The sequence below is a fragment of the Lissotriton helveticus genome, chromosome 4_1, assembly GCF_964261635.1.
Source record: "Lissotriton helveticus chromosome 4_1, aLisHel1.1, whole genome shotgun sequence".
Taxonomy (NCBI): domain Eukaryota; kingdom Metazoa; phylum Chordata; class Amphibia; order Caudata; family Salamandridae; genus Lissotriton; species Lissotriton helveticus.
In genome coordinates this window covers 1,655,567,156-1,655,587,259 of record NC_136063.1, presented here as the reverse complement: position 1 = coordinate 1,655,587,259, position 20,104 = coordinate 1,655,567,156, and the positions used below count along the sequence as shown (strand labels likewise).

The window sequence follows — 20,104 nt, the reverse complement described above, 5'->3', positions numbered from 1 at the left end:
GGATTCACCTGTTTCACAATGGAATAGGGGGCAATGTATCTGGGGTGGAAAACACTGCGCAGCTTAAAACGAATGTTCTTGGTCGACAGCCACACTTTGTCCCCCACCGCAAATTGGCGACTCTCTACCCTGCGACGGTCTTCCCACTTCTTGTAAGTCTCCTTAGCTTTGTTCAAGTGCACCTGCACCCCCTTGTGTACCTTTCTCAGCAACAACACCTTTTCCTTGACAGAAGGCTGATTCTGGAGATCGGCTGGGATATCCACAGGCAACATGTTTGCATCATACCCAAAATTAGCTTTGAAGGGAGACATTCCGATGGAACTATGCCAGGCATTATTATAGAACGATTCAGAAAAGGGGGTGGTGATGAACAGAGTGTCTGAATTAAGCAGACCACTCTTACCCAGTCATTGCACCATCAGGATTCAAGCAAGCCGGGCCGACGACGCCTGAAATGGCAGAAACCGGTCCCCGGAAGCTTGTTTCCTTCCCAGTATAAGAATTGGCTTGGTAGTTTGGTTTGCCCTGTTCCCATCATGCACTGGGACAGGAACAGACTAATTTGCATATAGCCAAGTTCTGAGCTGGGATGGTGCAGTGAGCTAAAAAACGGTGATGGATCAAGCCCTGATCTTTGGACTGGGTAAGAGTGGTCTGCTTAATTCAGGCACTCTGTTCATCACCACCCCCTTTTCTGAATCATTTTGTCCACCATAAGCGTGGAAGGGTATACTCAGATGTGAGTCCCTTGCTCATTGCACCATCAGGATTCAAGCAAGCCGGGCCGACGACGCCTGAAATGGCAGAAACCGGTCCCCGGAAGCTTGTTTCCTTCCCAGTATAAGAATTGGCTTGGTAGTTTGGTTTGCCCTGTTCCCATCATGCACTGGGACAGGAACAGACTAATTTGCATATAGCCAAGTTCTGAGCTGGGATGGTGCAGTGAGCTAAAAAACGGTGATGGATCAAGCCCTGATCTTTGGACTGGGTAAGAGTGGTATGCTTAATTCAGGCACTCTGTTCATCACCACCCCCTTTTCTGAATCATTTTGTCCACCATAAGCGTGGAAGGGTATACTCAGATGTGAGTCCCTTGCTCATTGCACCATCAGGATTCAAGCAAGCCGGGCCGACGACGCCTGAAATGGCAGAAACCGGTCCCCGGAAGCTTGTTTCCTTCCCAGTATAAGAATTGGCTTGGTAGTTTGGTTTGCCCTGTTCCCATCATGCACTGGGACAGGAACAGACTAATTTGCATATAGCCAAGTTCTGAGCTGGGATGGTGCAGTGAGCTAAAAAACGGTGATGGATCAAGCCCTGATCTTTGGACTGCGTAAGAGTGGTCTGCTTAATTCAGGCACTCTGTTCATCACCACCCCCTTTTCTGAATCAGGCATTATTATAGGCCAGCTCCGCCATCCATAACAGTTCTACCCAGGATTCGTGAGCCTCCTTAGAGTAACACCTCAAGTACTTCTTCAAAGTCTGATTCAGTCTTTCCGTTTGACCGTCCGTTTGTGGGTGAAAGCTGGTGGATAGGTTTGATTCAATGTTCAAGGCACGACACCACATACGCCAGAATCGAGCAATAAATTGAGGACCCCTATCTGAAACGATAACTCTCGGTATCCCATGCAAACGAATGATGTGACTGGCTAACAGTTGCACTGTTTGGCTTGCATTGGGAAGATTCTTACAGGGGATGAAATGTCCCATATTGGTAAGGCTATCCACTACCACCAAAATGGCCGAGAAACCCTGATCGCTCGGAAGTCCTGACACAAAGTACAGACTGATGCTCTGCCAAGGTTGAACGGGAGTGGGCATAGGGGTGAGCTTCCCCGCCTTCTTAGAGGTTGCACCTTTTGCTCTAGCACAGACTTCACAACGAGTGACCCACAGTGTGATATCTTTGTTCAGGGTATCCCACCAGAAATGTCTTTGAACCGTACTGATGGTCTTTCGGATACCAGGATGACCCGCTAGCACCCCCTCATGACACCAACTGAACGCCTTTTTCTGCAAAGGTACAGTGGGCAAGTATAACCTGTCTTGACAGAATGGCAGCCCTTGTCTCACCTTCCTATCAGAGACGCCGTTAGCCCAGGACATCCAGCCTCCAGGATACTGATGACTCCTTACGTCATCCAAAAAAGTCTCAGCCCTCACCACACATAGAACCTTTCCTGTGGGTACGATGGCCTGCATATCCACCTCAACCGCCAAGTGAGGCAGGTTTTGCCGGGATAAGGCATCCGCCTTTCGATTGTCTGAACCAGGGCGAAATGTAACCACAAAGTTATATTCGGCAAAAAAGAGCATCCATCTCATCTGCCGTTGTGTCAAATGTCTTGCCGAGGACATGTATTGCAGATTTCTATGGTCTGTATAGACTGTTATGGTATGACGAGCCCCCCAAAGATACTGCCTCCACTCTTGAAAAGCCCTTTTTATAGACAATAGTTCCTTTTCTGCGATGGTATAGTTGAGTTCCGCCGAGCTCAACTTCTTTGACAGATAAGCCACGGGGTGCAATTGCCCTGTGCCAACATCCCTCTGGGACAGCACCGCCCCTATAGCTTTATCTGAAGCGTCCGCCTCAATCACAAATGGATGTTCCAAATTAGGATGTGAAAGTACGGGGGCGGTGGTGAACGCATCCTTGAGAGTCTGGAAAGCCTCTCCGGCCTCAGAAGTCCACCCAAAAGGAACTCCCTTCCTTAATAGCCTCGTGATTGGCACTGCTGTTTGCGAAAAATGCAAGATAAAGCGACGATAGTAATTCGCGAAGCCCAGAAAACTCTGGACTTCTCTCACATTTTTCGGCACTGGCCAATCCAGAACTGCTTTCACCTTGCGCTCTGACATACGCAGACCCTGTGGACTGAGCATCACTCCCAAGAATTCCACACTGGACACCCCAAATTCACATTTACTGAGTTTTACAAACAAACTGTGCTCTCTTAATTTGGCCAGTACCTTGCATACTTGTTCTACGTGTATGTTTTCCTCCATAGAATACACCAGAATGTCATCTATGTAGACGACTACAAACAAATCGATGTATTCCTTCAGGACGTCATTTATAAGGAACTGAAAAGCCGCAGGGGCGTTGCACAGCCCAAACGGCATGACCAGATATTCGTACAGGCCATACCGCGTCTTGAATGCTGTCTTCCACTCATCCCCCTCACGAACCCTGACCAAGTGATAAGCGCCTCGCAAGTCCAAGCGAGTATAGATCACAGCTTCCCTCACTTGGTCAATCAAAACTGTGATGAGGGGGAGAGGGTATCGGTTGCGAATGGTGTTTTTATTCAAGACGCGGTAGTCCACACAAGCTCTCAGGTCCCCATTGGCTTTCGCTATGAAGAAAAGGGGAGAGGCTGCAGGGGAACGGGACGGTCTTATAAAGCCAATGCTTACATGATGGTCTATGTATTCTTTTAAGTGTGTGGTTTCAGGTACCGATAAGGCATACACTCTACACGTAGGTATGGTAGCCCCATCCACCAAGTCAATCCGGCAGTCATACTCTCTGTGTGGTGGTAAGTTCTCTGCTCTACTTTCGCTAAACACATCCTGGAAAGCCTCATACTCAATGGGAAGGACCACTTCTTTCTCTGCCGCTGTAGCCACCATAAACTGACATGCCAACACCTCTACCGGGGAAGACGCATAAGGCACCAGATGTTCCTGACAATACCCCGACAAGAAATGCACTGTTCTAGTCTTCCAATCTATGGAAGGGTTGTGGTATATTAACCAAGGCATCCCCAATATGATCTCATATTGAGGAGCGTCTATGATGTTCAACTCTAATGTTTCCACATCTCTCCCTTCCAACACTTCCATAGACAACACCACTTCTGCTGTTTTCTCAGTGATAAGTCCTGATTTTATGGGCTGTCCATCTACTGCCAAAACCTCCTCTGGATTGTCTCTAGGTACTCTGGGAATAGCCAAACGAGAAACCAACCCATTGTCAATAAAGCTACCCGTAGCTCCTGAGTCCAACATAACCAGCACTTGATGGGTCTTTTGTTCGCACTCCAAAGTCATGTTTAGAACCAAATGTGACTCAGTTTCTCCTATTCCATGTGAATACAGAGAAGTGAGTTTCCAATCAGGAGCCTCTGCTCTACTAGGTGAAGGCAGCAGTAAGCTGTCTGGCTCTCTACCTGTCGTGGAAACCGCCACCCTCTTATTACGATTCCAACTATTGGGAGTCTTGGGCTTGGATGGGCACTCTCGTACATAGTGCCCCTTCTTCCCACAGTACATACAAAGGCCTTGTACTCTTCTACTTTCCCTTTCTTCTTTGGACAGCGGGGGTCTAATGGCACCTATTTCCATTGGTTCGGATCCAGCCTCTGCTCTACCCATAGCATTGGGAGGGGAACTCACATAACGATTTGAACCTTTGTCCCATTTTCTCCTGTCTCCACTCCGCTCAGTCAGCCTACTATCAAGCCTTAAAACCAAATTCACCATGTCCACACACGTAGCGGGTTGAGGGTCTATCTGCGCCACCATATCTTTCAATTCATCTCTTAACCCCTGATAGAATAAAGACATTCTTTTTTCCTCTGGCCATTCAGTTTCAGCCACCAAACGATTAAAGGTTGTGAGATATGTGATCAAGTCACCTCTACCCTGCCGCAAGGTTAACAACTCCCTGTCAGCGCTAAAAGTGGTGGCCCTCCGATCAAAGACCTTTTCGAATTCGGCCCTGAATGCTGTCCAATTAGATAAGATAGCATCATCATGCTTTATTAGGGGTACCGCCCAGTTGGCCGCATCCCCCACTAAATAGGAGATAGCAAAAGCAACCCTTGAGTGGTTGGTAGGGAAAGAGGCAGGCTTACATGAAAAGTGAAGCAGCACCTGTGTTAGAAACGCCTGAGTTTTACGCGGGTCACCTGCATACCTTTCAGGGGTAGCCAATGGAATGGGAGGGGGAACAGTGACCTGTATTTGAGACGGACTTGTGGAAAAAGGATTCTTCGACAACTGTTCTACCCTATCCTTGAGCGCAGCTGTCTCTGCCTTAGAAGACGCCAACTCCTGTTGAACCAGAACAAGTGCATGCAACACATCCTCTAAGGTGGCCATATGTACAACAACCGGACCAGGCAGAATGCAATTCGTGGGTTCGTGATTCTGTCAGGTTCCACGCTGCAGGATCCGGTTGTAGCAATAGGGCTCCACCTCCCGACCTCACCAACACACTGCTGAATAAAACACAGTGTGTTCGAGTGATAGGGTGAGGGAAAAATAAGAAACAAGGAAGGGGATGGTAGGGGACTGCAGGGAAAGGGATAGCTGGAAGACAAGAAAGAACACACTAGGTTAAATACATTCACAATGTAAACCTACACTCATTTCATTCTCGCTAATAGACCCTTAAAAATCACCTTTATGTATATAAGTGAGATCCACCTCTTCCCTGTATCTTCTGGAATATCTCCGAACCTCTAATCCCTAAATAACACAAAAAGCAAGTTATACTCCTGCAACACTCTGAAGCACAAATAATAAGAAACAAACTTTCTTCTATAACGCACCCCTCCTTGTTTAAGATAGGATTTATAAGTAGGTTCTTTTTCGCCACCAGCTTCCAGGTGAATCCAAAGTAAACACAAAGTGAAAAGGCACAGTGTCTCTTTTATAAGTACACAAAAACGTTCCAAATCAGACACGGCAAGACGTAGCCTCCTACTACTGTCTTCCGCTCTTTAGGCAAAATACAACCGGTTCCAAAGTGAACAACTCCAAACACGGCAAGGTGTAGATCCCCACTACCTTCCGCTTTGGCACTGAAAATCCTGTGTCACAAGTGACTGTATTCGTAGCGGTGACGTGTAGGGAATTCCCCCCACTACGCTCCACTCTCTATGGCAAAACAAAACGTTGCAACTAACACTGCCGTGAAAGTTGAATTACTATGGCACAGTCTTCTAAGCACTTTGGTAAAAACAACAACAGTGTATATCAGGCAGCGCGTTACTGCACACGCTCCCTGTAACTTACAGGAACTGAGGCTTGGATAAAGTCCGCTCCCGAAGGTAATCCTTAGTCTGGCTGTGAGTTCCCCAGCCGCCTACCTAGCAGCTCCAGCACGCTCGCTGCAAACCTCTGCAGCTTTTGAGACTCACGCCGCAACCAGGAAGCGCCAAGTCTGCCGGCCGCTTTCAGGGACCTGTTCAGATCAAGGCAAAGCCGCGGCTCCTCCACACGCCGTCTGTAATTCCAAAGATAAGGGCGCTTCCCAAAGGCCTCTTCAAAAGGCGCTATACCAGAACGAACGGCAAGTTCACCTCACTGCAGTTACAAAATCACGAACAGTGAAAGGCGGTCCCGCCCCTCCTTAAATAGTGACACTCCCACTTCCTGGACTTCTGGGAGATGTAGTCCCTAATCCTAGGCAGGCGCCCTGGTAAACCCTGACAGGGTCTGCTGATGGTTTCTTCAGTAGGGCGCTGAGTTCGGCGTGCTTCCAGCTCTCAGGGAAGGTTGCGGTGTCGAAGGAGGCGTTGATGATGTCCCGTATGTGGGGTGCAATGACGGAGTCGGCCTTGTTGAATATGTGGTGGGGGCAGGGGTCGGTAGGTGATCCGGAGTGGATGGAGTTCATCGTGCGAATGGTGTCTTCGGTGTTGATCGGGGTCCAGGCGCGGAGGGTGGTGGTGGGGGGCGTTGGTGCGGTCGTAGGGTGCGTCGGTTGTGTGCTGAAGCTGTTGTGTATGTCTGCGATCTTGCTGTGGAAGAACGAGGCGAGTGAGTTGCAGAGGTCTTGCGATGGGGTGATATCGTTGTTTCCAGCGCTGGGGTTGGAGAGTTCTTTGACGATGTTGAAGAGTTCCTTGCTGTTGTGGGCGTTGTTGTCCAGTCGTTCCTTGCATGCGGTTTTCTTGGTGGCGCGGATCAGTTGGTGGTGTTTTCGAGTTGCGAGCTTGAGGGTGGTCATGCTGTCTGGTGTCGGGTCTCTGCGCCAGGCTTTCTCGAGGGTTCGGCAGTTCTTCTTGGAGTTCTTGAGTTCGTCAGTGAACCAGGATGCTTTCTTACTGCCGGGTCTGCTGGAGGGGTCTTCAGTGGGGCGAGGTCGTCTGCGCAGTTGCTGATCCACCTCGTGAGGTTGTTGGCGGCTTGGTTTGGGTTCGCTGAGCCGGCGGGAGGGTTCTGGTACAGGGATGCGGTGAGCTGGTCGGCTGTGATCTTGTTCCAGCTTCTGCGGGGGACCTGTTGCTGGTGGTGGTGGAGCGTGGTCCTTCTGAAGCTGAAGTGGACGCAGCTGTGGTCCGTCCAGTGGAGTCCGGTGGCATGGCTGAAGGAGATGTCCTTGCTGGAGGAGAAGACGGGGTCAAGCGTGTGGCCGGCGTAGTGGGTGGGGGTGGTCACCAGTTGCTTGATTCCAAGGTTGGCGAGGTTGTCCAGCAGGGTGGTGGTGTTGTGGTTGTTGTTGTACCAATTTGGCTGTAGCTTTCCTCCTTCTCATGGCACAAAAGGGCACCACACTGGTGGTGACATTCTCAGTGGTGTGATATTTTGATCCACATGTTTGACTATACTCTGTACTGCCTATTTGCACATAATTAACTTGTTGTGAAGCACTCTGATACCCTCGGGTCCAGCTAGCGCTATATAAAACTCCTAAAATAAAATAAAAAAATAAAAGATATGCCTACACCAGATCAGAAATTACCTCCTCTATGTCGAAGTTATTGGCTAAGGCAAGCTCTATTGCACCCTTAACCATGCAGGTTGGCTCTCTCCACAATCCCATATGCTTGGGGATCGTAAAGCGCTGTGCGTGAGTACTTAATTTCACAAAACCTCCAAAAATGTCTCATCTCTATAAAACTTAACTGAGTTCCATTATCTATGATGAGCACGGCAAGGTAACATTCCTCTCTGAAAATCTCATGCAATATCCTTATCGTAACTCTAGTAGTGATCTAGGGTAACAGTGGTACGATCAACCACCTGGGATGAACCTCAATCAAGATGATACCAAATCTCTTGTTACATTCAACACCTGCCATAGGACCAATGAAGTCAAGACGCACGCTATGCCAGACCTGACCCGGATCATGGATACTACTCAGGACACTTTATGCTCCCACTTTGAATCTCTTTTCGCACTCACTTCATTCAAGCAATCTTTTAACCCATTTAACCCCATCTCTTCCCATCCCTGGCCACCAAAACTCACATCTCAACCTTTTCTTTGTTACCATCTGCCCAAGATGCCCGTCATGAGCTAAATCAAACAATCTCCTGTGAATGCCAAGGGGAGGAACAATTTTGTCACGATGCATAATGATTTGGTCTGCCAGTCTTCAGTTTATCCAAGATTGCATTGAAGGGCCTCAATGCAATGGGTAAAGTGCTCTCTCTTCTACCACTTTTGAATATGAAATGAAGAACTGCCTTCCACACCACATCCTTCTCCATGGCAAAAGACCATTCTGATTTGCCAACAGCTTGCTAACTCGACTGTACAACATCCTTCGCACTGGCTACTGCCCCTTCCCTTGCACACTTAGTCACCCCTATCGTATCCATAAGCATCCAATCTAAGAGTGACTGCGACAAGCAATCAGCTTGACAATTTGCCAACCAGGATGAACTCCAATAGGAAGTTGTATTCTTGCAACCTGGAAGCCAATCAGGCAAGCCTGGCAGACCCTTTACCTGCCGAAACCCGTGAAAATATATTTAACAGTGGCTTGTGGTCAGTGTGAAGAATAATCTTGTGTACCCAAATGTACATCGCAAAATATTTCACAACCAAGCTGCTGCTAAGGTCTCTTTCTCTATAACAAAGTTACGAAGCTCCACAGCAGTCAAGGACCGTGACACAAAAGCCATTTTTTCTGAGGAACCAACTTTTGGAACAATACTGCGCCAATGCTTGTGTCACTAGCATCCACGGCCACAGTGCTTGCAAAGGGTCCAAAATGCGGCCGCCAGAGTTCATCTTGGACCTCCGAGAAGGCACCCCATTTCTGGTGTGATCCGCAGATTACACTGGCTGCCCGTGGCCAAGCGCATAGAATTAAAAGCTCTCTGCCTGACCTTCAAAATATTTAAACTTTCTTCTCTTTGTAATCTGACCGATTTATTGGTACCATACACACCCACGCGCCATCTGCGCTCTATGGGGTCCTGCCTGGCTCTTGTCCCGCGGGCAAAACGTCTACGTGCCGGAGGACGATCTTTCCGTAGCCTAGCGGCCAAGCTCTGGAATTCCCTTCCCCTATATATTCGCAGTTTAGAGAACTACCTGACGTTTAGGAAGGCAATAAAAACTCATCTCTTCCCTTCGGTTTAGGCTCTAGTTTTCAGTCTGGCTGCAGTCAGCGCCGGGACACATCTTTGCTGAGGCAGCTGTTGCGCTTTACAAGTTGGGCTAACATAACATAACAATGGTATTGCCAGGGATGTCAAAAGGTGTTACAATACCCACACCACAGATTTCTTCCTTTATATTCTCAAAACACTTTTGCTGTTCCGTTCCCCATGTAATGCTTCCACACTTCCTCCTGCGCCCTTTCAAAAACTCTGTTTTGCTGACAAAGTTTTTTTTTTACAAACCAAGACAAGAAACAAACGTAACTGGTCCTTATTGTGAGGAACTGGTGTCAATCTTATTGATGCAAGTGAATCTGTTTTGGGTTTCACTCCTTCAAGTGATAACGAGTGTCCTAAATAGTCTAGTTTGTAAATATGACTAGGAAAGCACATTTCTCCTATCTGCGTAGCGTTAACTCAGACTCTGCCAGTCTGGCTACGGTCTCCTTCAAAGATTTGTTGTGACTAATAATAGTAACTGTTAGACTCTTCTTTTCATTACTTCACCACCTTTTTGCTGCCACATCCAGACGATAATTTGTGGGTCCTCAAAGTTACTTTATTCCAATTCCGGCACGAATTTAAAGGAGAAACTACAAGTCCCAGAATACAATTTGGTGAAAGCTTAAAAGGAAGGACTCAAAAAGTATCACACATGATATACAGCTAGGGTTGCCACCTGACCGGTTTTCTACCGGCACCATCGGTATTTTAATGTCTTGGCTGGTACAAAAATAAGCAACATCACCTAACGCCCTTATCTGTACATACTTCAAACAGCTAATATAAATCAAAAATACTACTTACCGTGTTCTAGAGCTGTGTTAACGGTCCCTGGCTACAGTAAACACAGACAGAAAAGTCATGTTATAAATGAATACACTTGATGTGGTTTACATTTTCTATTTAGTATTATGTCCGGGGCTTTGCAGACTTAAAACAAGAAATGGCCGAGTGTATTTCAATAAACCACGCACTGCTGCTGCTATTGCTGTCAGTTACTGACCGAGCGTAACATTTGTTAATGACAGAAATCAAAAAACGTTTTATGTTTATATTCCTCGCCTGCTTGCTTTTATTCTTTCCCTTCTCATTATATTTCGTTCCTTCTTGTATTATTCGTATTTGGCCTTTTTTTTTTGCATCCTTCTGCACCTCAGCCGACTCCTCTCTGATTGTGTTCATTCTCTTTCAGTATCTTCTTTATCGTGTTTCACTATTCCTTTGTATCGAGGTCTCCAATTAATTTCTTTTTTTTCTCTTACTGCCCTGCCATTGTCTTATTGAGAATGAACGAAAAGTAGCAACAGTCATATACCAACCGACAAATTCTTACAGCAGTGATCAGAGCTGAGCGGCACATAAATAGAAAGAAACGAAACAGTTAATAGCAATTACAGAAGCTCCTGTCATTTGTCAGCAGTAGCCAACGGGAGTAAGCGCTCTTTGAGCCAATCAGAGTCTGCGCCGGTCATGAAACACGTTCAATGACGCTCGGTATACAGTCGTTTCCGGTTAATGAAGGACGGAGGCGAGAGGCAGAAGTAATTGAGGCGTTTCTTGTAGAATTTATCGTTGGGCGAGTGCTCTTACTCACATAAAACAAACACGGAAGTGGTGTGCTGCAACAGTGATGTTAGCAATGGGCGCTTAAAAATCAGTGAGGCTAATGGCGACGGGTTTGAGAATGGATTGTAATCTGAACATAATGCAGCTCTGCCAAGTATCACGCATTAGGCGTGATACTAACGCATTTTTGTACAGTGATCCGCATCACCGCACGAGAATGTAAAGTCACGCATTTGAATTGCCTCCTTGACATCACCGCCGGTGCAAAGTAAGTCGATACCCTAGTGCACTCCCGATGAGCACACAGCGCGTACTGCATGATGCTGCTCTGGCAGAGTGTGTTATTGTAGTGGTGCGCAAGTCTACTCAGGTCAGGGGCATCGCGCCGAACTGGTGGCTCATTGCTGCCCTGGCTGCAGCAATGAGCATTCATAATTAGCCCAGCTGCTGCAGCCGGCCGGGGTTACCAAGGCAATCATGTGACCTGGTGAGGTCACGTGATTACAACAAACACTGTATCCATAACTCTCGGAGAGCGCGCAGGGCGAGTGCAGCAGTTTTTTCTTTCATTTGCCACTGCCCGCCACTCTGCATTCATTATTTTGTCAATGGTGCCCCCTCAATAATGCACACACTGGACGGATCACTCATGACAAGAGACAGGAGCAGATTATTATTATAAAGATCCGGGGCAGCTGATGGTGATGAGCACGCCACCGCTCGCACCACCACGGGCCTGCCTCCGCCACTCTGAAGCTCACCAGACTCCTCTATTTTGGCTGCTGCTGACCCGCCGTTGTGAGCCTGCTGCCGCCCTGAATCACTACAGAGAATAATGTTCGCCAGTGCACTTTCGGCCTGCTCCTCTGTGCAGAATGGTACTGTGGTATATTTATGACCCCGCCGTATTAGGGGTCAGTGACTCGGGCCGGGCTGCTGCCTGCAGCTGTGAGATTATGTACCAGCCTGCCTCAAATCCAAGTAGGTAAGTGAAACATTAAACATTAGTTATAACATGTGAACTCGTAAGACGATCAGTGCTCTTAATAAAATGTAACGTTTGTCAGAGCAGAAGAAATTAAGAGGAACACCTGCTCAAAATTTCCCGAGAGGAGTCTGCGCCTCAGATGCACTCAGTACCCAGCGACCGATGATGTGTGCTTTCCAGTGATGAGACCCAATCTGGAAAAGAGTCCTCATCGCCTTCTTTCCCCTCCCCCCCCTCTCCTCCCCTCATAGCAGTCATTTCGTTATTCTGTATTGAGGTGAGCAAGTGTCAGGCACATTGCGCCGGTTTCGGAACATATAATCTGACCCTATTACAATAACTCACTTTGCTAAAATTTAGAGAAACCTTCTTTTGTTTGCTGTGGTGCAGCGCGCACTGTCAATGAGTGGTGCATATCTGAGTCCTCTTTTTGTTTAACAGTATGGTCAGCTCAGAAGGGCACTAGGTGCTTCAGTTTCTGGTTATTTCCAACAGTTTAAACATCTACTTAGAGAGTCTTGTTGCACAAATGAGTGCAATTGCTGTGATTTAGATGTTTTTCTAGTCTTCCTTGCTTGCTTTTCCTTGCGATAAAGTGTCACTCATAGTCATTGAAATGTCACTCATAATTTCACTGGAATTATGAAAACGTCACACATAGCAATCTGAATACCAAGGTTTCATATTGCTGTGACATTTTCATAGTTTAAGTGCGCTTATGAATGATATCCATCTGCAGATATGTGACACTTAAAGTGATATTTTCTTCTGATAAAGCCTAGCAATAAAGTGCATGTAACGCAAAAAATACCAGAAGCAATTCCCTTTTTTAGCAATGAGAAGTTCTAAAAATATGTTAAGACTGCGGCAAAATAAAGGAAATGGAAGGTTAACATTTGCTTTTTAATGAACACTATATGTCTGCATGGTTTGCGGCAGCCTGTCTTATTTTCATCGCTGCATCGGGGGTTAGACTCACGCATTTTAGTGCTGGTCGCCGCATCACTGCACTCAGTGCTTTAAATGGGAAAAAATAAGTGCAGGTACTCTTAAAATAAGGACAAGACATATAAGACACTTCTACTATATGTCCGTTTACTAATATAGTCTTAAGTGTGCAATCACATAAACAAGCAGCAAAGCTCACACAAAGCATTCCCAGAATGTCCTTTAAAATACCTCTCTAGGGTCTGGATTCTCTCCCTCTTTCACTCACTTTTCTCACTCACATACACACACAAACATACGCAAACAAGGAGGCAAACACCCAGACACAAGCAGACAGACACTCATTTAAAAGACTCAGGTGGGATAAAGGCCATTTACACTTCTTAGCTCCCGCGGCTTTCTTAATTGCGGCTGTCAGCGGTATGCCTGGATTCGAGTGTGTGCACACATACACACCATGGTGTGAATGTGATTGGCAGCACAGGGCCTGTATGGACCCTGCTCTGTCAAACACAGCGTGGTGGGGAACACCGGACATTATGTGAATGAGCTCAGCCCCTGGTGAATATTTTATAGGTGGCTCCGCTTGGGTTACAGAGGTGCTTTGGCTGTCAGACAACCTCGTTGGTGCTCATGAGCACTAGCAACAATAAGCCTACCTTTGATGAGTACCTGTACTCTCCTTGGCAGCACAGAAGTGCCGGTACTCAGAGGGATAATGAGAAGTGCCGGTACTCAGTACCGGTGACTACCGGCCCATTTAAAGCACTGACTGCACTAAAATGCAATAGTCCCGCTTTTCTAGTGCCCCAGACCAAACCATGAGCCATACTCTGAGAAGCTGCATTTAAACAATGATGACACTGGCAAGAAGTACGCTAAGCGACTGGCGTATTTACTTAGCAGTAATACTTAATTGGAGTGTACAGTCTTTGTCGTGCCCTTGTTCTATGGCACAGTCTGCAGCAGCTCTCTGTGTTTCACTCTGTCCGTCTGCTAATGTTCTGTGAGTGTTGCAGTCTGGTTACGTCGCCCTTTGTTTACATTTACTATTGCCATGCTTGGACTGCAAAGTATGAGTGCTGTGAAAGATGCACTGGGGTGGTAACTGCCACCATAACCAAGAAGAAACTGGCAGGGGCCTGTACTGGTGAATAAGGATTGTCACAGCTATTTGGGCCAGATGTTTTCCAAGTTTATTTCATGACAGGCTATAGATGTCTGATAATATTTTGAATATGAAAGGTGCACTGAGGAGAGCAGAGCCTGTCCTTTTGCAACCCTGCACTTCTTTTATTGACATCTTCCTAAAACATAATTTGTTGCGTGCAACTCCAAAGCCATGGTAAGCTAATGTAATATGCACAGTCTACATTGAACCTAATTTCTTCGTCGTGCTCTCCAAGGTACAATTCCAGTCAGAATCTAACAATTGTTAGAGCTGACGACTATGGAACTGCGGGGAACCAGGTTCGAGTCATGGCGTTTGCTCAACATCCTGTGATTCTTGGTGAATCACTTAATCTGCCCGTGCCTAAAAAAATGGATGTGGCTTTGTGTAGTGTAACTGTTGCTCATGGAAAGAATAGCCCATTTTCTCGACCACTCTTACTGAGGGTTTTTGAGTCCTTCTAAGTATGGTTCTTATATCATGCAGGCGTGTTGTGTTTGGAAAACATGCAGCCTTGTTCGCCCTTTAAATTTAACACATATTGTGAGCTCTCACATTGCCAAGAGGATGTAAATATTTGACTGTCCATGATAAACTCATTTTTACAAGACCCCAGTACTGTAAAGTACAGAGACTCCAAAGGAGGAGGGAGTATTAGTGTTACAAGTATTACTGGTACAAATTGAAATAACATTACTATGTTGTCTCTCTTCCTTATTCCGATATCTACACTGTAACAAAGTACCAAGCAGTGTTACGTTTAGATCAGTACTCATTGCAGTCACAAGTTATGGAAAAATGATTTAAACAACCTCACTTGGACTAACAACTGCCCAAAGAATCAAGCGCCACAAAATGCCATCACTCTAAGTCTCATTTGGGATATGAAACACCCCCTTACAGGAGGGCAGTATTAACAATGGTCAAAAAAGCACCAAAGAACAAACAGGGTTAGACCGACAACTGAATGGAAATCTATAGAGGGCAGGAGACCTCTTAAGAAGTGGAAAACTAATATGGCACACAAATGGTCAGCGAGGTAACCAATGACATACATGGCATATGAATGCCAGGTCATATCAAAAAGTGCACGTAGAAATGCAAAGAAACAGGCAGGCAGTGGCACAGCATAACAAAATTACGCTAAAGCTTAAAAGTATAAGTAATCCTGTCCTGAAGAAAGTTATACAGGTCAAATTTAAACCAGACAAGATCACAACCCCAGCTCGACATCCAGTGAAAAGGTGAGATCAAAAACACTATCTCCAGATACTGTGAGGTGCCTAAATACCCCCTGTAGGTAACAGAAACACAATTGAAATCTGGTTGGTACAGAAGGGAATAGTGACTTAACTATTTATAGTGCCACAAGGCTCCATCTTTTGACGAAAAAGGAACTTTGATTATGCAAGCCATTCATTGTAATACACACAGAAAAAGGGAATAATTGAAAGTGCTACACACTTGTCTATAGAATGTCACTCCCAAGTACCCTGAACCCATGGAAATGCCACACATAAGCAAACTGAAAGCTTGGCAATTATGTATATTGTGTGTAGTAATACAATTTTAAACAATGTGTGTATTCACAATGTTTTTAGTCACAGACTGTGACCTTGTAGCATAAGTCACTATTTCCCAGTACACCAAACAAGGTTCTGTTTAACTCTGGTTACACTCAATATAGCTGTAGTGACTGCATTAACCAAGTGAGGTAATGAAGAAAATTATTGCTTTTGGGGTGAACAGCTGATGTGATCCTTGGCAGCCCTTTTGGATTGATGTGCTTCCTTAGTTATTTAGATACCTCTTTTTTATGCCACTATATCCCACTCATCCTCTGCCCCATATGTATTCTGTAGGTGGGGCAGATGTAGTTCATTCTGACATTCTGCTCATGTGTGGTCCTTAGCAGCTCTGCAGACACTAATACTCTACTTTTTGGTACTGCTAATGAAACCTCTAGTGTCCACTCTAACCCACAAAGATCAGCACCCGCTTGTATATGCTTGCTACACAGCACAGGATATTTCCACCCCAGGTGACCGCCTGTTTCTGGAGGCACGCACGACCAAGAAGGACACCAATTGTGTTCTGCAGTAGGGGACAATGGATGCTCTCTCCACAGTGTGTCTGTCCCACGGAAGTGCACAAAAATGGCTTGTCAAAAAGGCAGTGAAGCACATCTGGACAGGGTGTCTGAAACTCTGAAATATGTACACACACTGTCTGAAATACTACCTCTGGTCCACATGTGCAAACACTGCGAAATATAAGATTATCTGTATCCAAGTTTGTGTCTAAAATGCAAATTCATGTCTGCATATTCACACACTGCTTCACATATGAACGTACCCAGAAAACTACAATTTAGGGACAATGGAGATGAAAAAGAAGCATACTACCAAAGAAATAAATATGACAGCAACAAATCTACACTTGAGGCTCCTCCATGCCTACACAAAAGCACCTAGCTGGAAAGCACCTAGTGCGTTCTCTAGCATGAGGAGCTGTGACTTATTTAATGACTCTTTTTTCTTACTCCACACACAGGTCGTTCATAGAAGACAAGCGGCCTCCATAGTGGTGACTCAGTTACAGGTGAAACTCTTAAAGTTATCCTACAGCTTGCAGGTAGCTTGCCTGTGTTTTCCTTTTGCAATACTACTTGTAGTTCTGCTTGGCTTTTACACCCTAAAAACGAAACTAAAAGCAATGATCATAAAAATAAAAAACTGACGTGACACAATAGCCTTGTATGTCATAGCAGATATATTCAGATCCCGGAAGGAGCTTCCAACTTGGGCATTGCCAACAGGTACAGAGTTACCAGTAGCTCTCCTGCTACCTGTGAGTAGCTCTCCAGTGTGCATCCTAGACTACTAAATTACAAGCTTTTGCTTGGTTGAATAATTATTTGTATACCAAAATTAAAAAGCAAATTTTCAAGACGAAAATATGTATATTTTCAGACCTTATATGATGATGATTGGAGAAAAATGGCTAATTTTCAAAATTAATGTAAAGAAACTATTTGAATTGGAGAGATATGGTACTCACATTATGATTTTGGTCCTGCAGTGATGTAGCTATGCAGTCATTACTGCTGACAGTCTTGGATGGGGTACTCACTATCAAATCAAATCAAATGAGGGACATTTGTATAGCGCACACATCACTCGGAAGGTCTCATGGCGCTTAAAGGCGGCTCTGATACAGATGTTAGCCTAATTATCAAATAGCCATGACTGCAGCTTCTTACGAAAGCAGTTATGGTCAGGGATGGTGCATATGTTTGATGGGATTTTGTTCCATGATGCCAAGGCGAGAAAGGAGAAATACCTGCCTCCTTTTTCTGGTGGTACGGTTTCTGAGGGGGGTAAGCAGTAATTCGTTGCTGGATCTGAGCACCCTACAAGGCTGGAACCAACATAGTTTTTGGGACCAGTATTTCGGGCCTTTGCCATGCATATGTTTGTTAGTCACACAAGGATTTTTAAGAGAATTTGTTTTCTCACCGGGAGCCAATGTAGGGATCTCAGACAAGGAGTGGAGGAAGATCTGGGCGGAAAATCTAGGACCAACCTCACCGCAGTGTTCTGCAAAATTTGAAGTCGATTTAAAAGGTTTTTGTTTACTGAGAACAGTAGGGCATTTCCATAGTCCATTCGATTGATTATTAGTCCCTGAACTAATGGTTTCCGACCCTCAGTAGGAATCCATTTGAAAACCTTTCGTAAGCTGCGCATCACTCCGAAACAGGTGCCAATAATGTGGTTGACTGGCTTTTCATAGACAATTGGTTGTCCATGTAGAAACCTAAGTTTCGTACCGTTGGTTTGGAGATTGGACAGGGGCCAGGGTTGGGTGGCCACCAGTCGTGGGATCAATGCTCCTGAGCCTTACCGAAAAGCATGATCTCCGACTTGCCTCCATTCAGTTGGAGATGGTTCCTACTCATCCACCTGTCAACATGGGACATGCATTTTTTGAAACACTGCTTTGTTTCTGCGGGGTCTGGGCCAATAGTGATCAGAATCTGCGTGTCATCTGCACAGGATTTGACATCAAAAAAGATCTGATCACCTTGGCCAGCGGCATCATATACAGGTTAAAAAGGGTCGGGGTCAAAATAGAGCCCTGTGGCACTCCCATCTTGACCGGTCTCTCACATGAGATGTTGTTACCCATTTGGACTGTTGTTACTCGGTTGGCTAGGTAGCTTTATAACCATTTGAGAGCATTCCCTCTGACACCAATCTCCCAGAGCCGATGTTCTAAAATGCTATGGGAGATGGTGTCAAAGGCAGCGGACAGGTCGAGCAGGACGAGAATGGCTGACTGGTGTTTGTCCAAAGTCAGCCTGATGTTATCTGTTACCTCAACCAATGCAGTCTCTGTACTGTGTACAGCCCTAAAACCGGACTGTGAGGGATCGAGATGGTAAACGAGCTGTTGGTTTATGAGAGATTCCAACATTTTCCTGAAGTAGGGAAGTAGAGAAATAGGACGGTAGTTTAGGAGCAGTTTTGGGTCGACTGTGTTTTTTTTAAGGATAGGTCTGAACCTTTCTGCTTTCCACCTTTTAGGAAAACCAGCCTCCGAGTGTGATTTATTGAATAGACCTATTAGACTTTCTAATAATACCGGGGCAATAGTGGGGAGAAATTTTGGAGGTACTGGGTCTGTGGGAGAACCTGATTTTATCTTCTGCATGACAGCAGTGACTGACTTAATGTCGCACTTGACAAATTGGTTCAGAATATGTGGGGGATCAGATGATTTACTAGGCACGTCTTCAGAGTGGGTGTTATTTTGTTGTGATTGGAAAGAGTGATGGATTGCTATGATTTTATCTTCAAAGATTTTGGAAATAGAATTAGTCCAGTCTTGAGAGTTGGGAATCGATGGCTGATTAATAGGAATTGTAAATTCTTTCAAGATTTGATAGAGTTCCTTAGAGGAATTTTCTGCCTGATTTATCCGATTTAAGAGAAATAGTTTTTTTGCCAGTTTGATGTCGGTCATATAGCCAAGATGGATTTTTTTTAGATGTTTCACGGTCGGCCATGTTTATGCTTTTTCGCCATTTTCGCTCCACGGTTCTGCATGAGAGCTTTGTTGTCTTTAATTGGTCTGTGAACCAGGGAGCGGTCCTGTGCTTGATATTAACCTGGGTAAGGGGGGCAGTTTTATCCAGCAAGATGGCTTTATCAAAGTCATATGACGTTTGGTTTACACTGACATCTTGACCTAGGTGGTCTAGGAAGAAATGTTTTGAGAAAAGAGACAAAGTGACTTTGCGCCATGACCTTTGCATTATTAATTTGTTATTCTGGTCGTTTTTGGTCATATTGGTAGAAATAACAAATTTTAATAGGTGGTGGTCTGACCATAGCAGTGGGGCTGGGGGTTCAACTGTGATTCCTGGGAAATAAGTAAAAAGAAGGTCAAGTGTATGACCGGCACTTTGACCAGTTGGACGAGTCAGAGAGTATTCATGTTGGTGATCAGCTGGTCAGTGTCTGAATTTAATAGACCTTCAGCATGATAGTTGAAGTCTCCTATTAAGAGAAAGTTATCAGAGGCCAATACATGCGGCGCAATAGTCTCTAATAATTTGTCGGAAAAGTCACTTTTGGGTCCAGGGGGTCAATAGTTTAGGGCCCCTCTCCAGGTACCACTGGATAGGCCTTATATCTTAAAGATACATAGTTCTATGTGGCTTGCGATCATAGTTTCTAAGGGAGTGATACTCAAATCCTCTGTGGAGGCTATTAGTAGACCTCCTCCTCTTGTCTCTTTCCTGTCCATTCTGATTACTTTGTACTGAGGAGGAAAGGCGGTGTGCACATCAGGGGAAGCATGTTCATGCAGCCAGGTTTCTGTGACAAAACATATGTCCGGGGCTACGAGATCTAAGAGGCTTCATATCTTTACTGAGTGTTTTGGGATAGAGCGCTCATTGAAATAGACAGCGCTAGGCTGTTTGGAAATACTAGGTTGGTTAAGGCCGTGGGATGTTAGAACTTTATTTAAATTAGTGGGTCCAGTTAGACAAGAAATAT

The 20,104-nt window shown here is 45.5% G+C and overlaps 1 protein-coding gene across 1 annotated transcript in view; it reads left to right on the top strand.

Moving 5' to 3' along the window:
- Positions 1-10,879: 10,879 nt before the first annotated feature.
- The window catches only part of LOC144827637 (C-C chemokine receptor type 4-like), a 206,706-nt gene continuing 197,481 nt past the window's right edge, over positions 10,880-20,104 (top strand). Inside the window, exon 1 of the mRNA XM_078685882.1 lies at positions 10,880-11,914. The gene's annotated coding sequence lies outside the window, so the exon portion shown is untranslated. The remainder of the gene's footprint in view (positions 11,915-20,104) is intronic.